General features: G+C 41.4%; 1 pseudogene; it reads left to right on the top strand.

Annotated features, from left to right (window-relative positions):
• The first annotated feature begins 1057 nt into the window (after positions 1-1057).
• Positions 1058-1703, top strand: LOC101713503 (peroxiredoxin-1 pseudogene; annotated as a pseudogene).
• The last annotated feature ends 2146 nt before the right edge of the window (positions 1704-3849 follow it).

Below are 3849 nucleotides of genomic sequence, written 5' to 3'. Positions count from 1 at the left end.
GTTCAAATGTTGCCCCTGGCCCTTCCACCAGTGTCTGGGCTTGCTCCTTCATTTTTTCCAGTCTCACACCTGTCTTTACATCACTCTAGTCCCTCTCCTGGGAGCTATTTGCATTTGATTGTCCTCTTTTGTGGAATGAATTGCTTTGTTTAAAGATCTTTTGAGGTCTCATGAACAGGTGCACCAAGAAGCACTTGCTGTAGGCTCCAAGCCTATATTCTACTTAACTCAGTGGTTCTCAGCCCTGGTCATACATTAATAATCACCTGGAGAGTTAGAAAAAATTGCCCACGTTTTAGCCCCCAAAACAGAGAAATTAATTCAAAATTTCTGAGGGCAGAATTCAGGAACTTTTTTTCCTTTTTTTTTTTGGTACCGGGGATCGAACTCGGGTCCTTGCACTTGCGCAGCAGGCGGCGAAACCACTGAGCTAAATCCTCGGCCCTTTTTTTTCTTTTTTAAAAAAGCTAATCCTACTATGTAGTCAAAGTCAAGAAGCACACTACTTTAGCAGAAAGGTCTGACCCAACATTCTAACAGTCAATCCAACTTTTTCAGAGACAGGTTCTGGCAAACATCAAGAGCATTCAGTGAGGAAGAGGGAAGGGTAGAAAAGAAACACCTTAGAAATGTCATTTATTGAATCTGATTTTAGTAGTGCAAGTAAGATGAATAGCAGTTGATGGAGGTGAATAATTAGAGCTAAGGAAGGACAAAGAAAGAGAAAGGATGCACATTGAGGCCATACTCTTAAGTGAAATAAATAGGACACACATGTGTAAATACCGAATAGTTTCTCTGCTGTGAGAACCTGAAAGTGTAAATGAGGATCAAAATGTATAATAGCTAATGTGAAATAGGAAGAAAAGGGGCACAGGAGAAGGGGAAGTAGGGAGGGAATGGGGAAAGGAAAGAAGGGAAAGAAAAAATATGAGACAAGGAAAGAGAAAGACATAGATCACACTTTAAGAAAGAGGGATGGCAGCATGTCCTCTTCCTCCCTGGTGTGAGTACCCTGTGGCTAGAAGACCTGGCTGTGGGAACTGCTGATAAAAAGATGTCTTCAGGGAATGCCAAAATTGGGCACCCTGCGCCCAGCTCTAAGGTGACAACTGTTATGCCCGATGGTCAGTTCAAAGTTATCAGCTTGTCTGACTACAAAGGAAAATACAGTGTTCTTCTTTAACCCTCTTGACTTCACCTTTATGTGCCTCACGGAGATAATTACTTTCAGTGACAGGGCAGAAGAATTTAAGAAACTTAACTACTAAGTGATTGGTGCTTCTGTAGATTGTCACTTCTGTCATCTGGCATGGATCAACACACTGGGGAAACAAGGAGGATTGGGACCTATGAACATTCCCTTTGTGTCAGATCCCAAGCGCACCATTGCTCAGGATTATGGGGTCTTAAAGGCTGATGAAGGCATCTCATTCAGAGCCTTTTTATCATTGATGATACGGGTATCCTTTGGCAGATCACAGTAAATGACCTTCCTGTTGGCCGCTCGGTAAATGAGACTCTGAGACTCATTCAGGCCTTCCAGTTCACTGAAAAACATGGAGAAGTGTGCTCAGCTGGGTGGAAACCTGGCAGTGATACTATCAAGCCTGATGTCCAGAAGAGCAAAGTATATTTCTCTAAGCAGAAGTGAGCACTGGGCCATGAGAACAAAAGCTCTTTTGTATATATTTTTCATGCTTTAAACACAGGGTGTATGCAGCAATACATGCCTTTCCTACAGGAGTTGGGAAAACCCTCTCATCTTTTCTTCCACTGGTAATAATGGCCTGAGCTGTGCTGTGGTGTGGACCATCTGATAATGTATGATGCACCAGTAGCAAGGCATCTGCCCATTCAGTGACCTTTTGTAGTGTCTTATTAAATTTGAACTGAGACCTTGAAAAAAAAAAGATAGAGGGATGGCAGATATCTCTTTCTCACCTCATAAAAGCCCACATCATAAATCCCTCTTCAGCCAGGCCTGGTGGTGCAGGCCTGTAATCCCAGCACTTGGGAGGCTGAGACAGTGAGTTCAAGACCAGCCTGAGCTACATAGGGAAACCCTGTCTCAAAAAACCCATGCCACAAACTTCATTCATTCATTAATCAAATATTTACTGAGCATCCACTATGTGCTAGGCACTAGTCTAGGTACTGGGGATATATCACTGAACAAGCTAGATACAGACTTTAGACTCATGGAATTTACACTTTAGTTATGAGTATAAGGCAATGGCTCTGCCATGGTGACCCCGAACAGCTCCATCTAGGCCATACAGTCAAGGTTCAACCACAGTCTGAATTATATCTTGGAGGAATGCCCTGTGACCCTCTCTGAAATATGGCAAAATAAGCAATGTTATGAGAACTGTTACATCCACCTTTCTATCTTGTGGGGGCTACAAGGAGGCAGTTTCTCATCTGCTTCCCTGGTTCCAGTGAAGCATAGAGCTTTCCATGATCACACATATAGCCACTTTTGGTACAGCTGCAGTACATACTGCTTGGCTGTAGTTTAGAGTTTGTTCTTCCACAGCAGAATGACCCACTGCTCGTGTCACCTGTCATCTGGCCTCTGCAATTCAGTGTAATCCTCTGGGATCAGGGACATAATGGTGATCTTGCATTTCCTGCCTGTGTTAGTAATGCACATTATCCATTTGGGCTAGTTGTCTTCTTATTGGCTGAGCCTATGGAAGTGTGGTATGCCAACCCAGTAGCTGCCAAAGCACTGTTGCTTAGGGACTGTTTGCATGATATGGGGATAGACCTATATCAATTAGACAGAAAATCAATATATTTTTACAAATTATGACAAATACAATGAAGCATAAAGTCTCAGCTCCACATGAGCACAGAAATCACCTAAACATTGGGAAGAATGGGCAAGTCTTACAGAAGAATTCCAATTAATAAATAGAAGAAATTAGAAAAATATACCATTAGACATACACCATAATTTTGTGGCAAGATGGACATTAAAAATCAGTGGGAGAGCTCAGTGTGGCCTGTAATGCCAGCATTTGGGAGGCTGAGGTAGGAGGATCATTATGAGTTTGAGACCAGACTGGGCTACAGAGTGAGTTTAAGGCCAACCTGAACTACATGTGACTCTGTCTCAAAAAAGCAAACAAGAAAAAAATCAGTGGGATAAAGTTTGAGAAGAAATAATATATTTGCATATTCTCAAGGTGTCTCCTTCAATATATTTTTTAATTACAAAAGGAGAAAAGTAACTTTTCAGTAGAGAAACTGTTTTGAGTGGTAGCATATGGGAGACTGGTAATAAATGGAGTCCTGGCCCAAGAAGAGGCCACCATGGGTCTGCTGGTTTGATCGTCCTAGCTGGTGGCTATTTTCCTAGTTGTAGAATTCTAATTGAATTGGAAAAACTGTGATGTTGGGAGAACCCTTATATATGTACCTTGACCAGTACACTATTATAGTAGGAAAGGGCAAGTAGAAACCTCAGAAATTTGTCTCCCCCACTTGGTAGCAAGTAAGTAGGTAAATAAAGTTTAAAAGCCATATTGCATCAAAGGAGGAATTACAGAACTTAATGTCCTTGAATATTTATACAATACATTCCCCAGTAGGTAACTAATTCAACAGTGTGGTCTCTGAAAAATACAAATAAATCACAGTTGATGACAATGAAGTATCATGATTTTAACTAAGTACTATTATCAATTGTAACTGCTATGTCAGATGTGGTATTTTCATTAGAGCAGATTAACACAGCTATGCACATAGAGATATGGTTCAAGCGAATATATCCTTTCCATACCCCTTAGAAGATGGAAAAAGGAAGGAAGACATTTCTCCAGCTTCTGAGAGGAGACAGTG

Source organism: Heterocephalus glaber, unplaced genomic scaffold (assembly GCF_053883595.1).
Source record: "Heterocephalus glaber isolate CG9 unplaced genomic scaffold, H.glaber_assembly_v1.0 deba00001729, whole genome shotgun sequence".
Taxonomy (NCBI): domain Eukaryota; kingdom Metazoa; phylum Chordata; class Mammalia; order Rodentia; family Bathyergidae; genus Heterocephalus; species Heterocephalus glaber.
The sequence above is the reverse complement of the archived record's forward strand: the minus strand, read 5'-3'. Positions and strand labels throughout refer to the sequence as shown.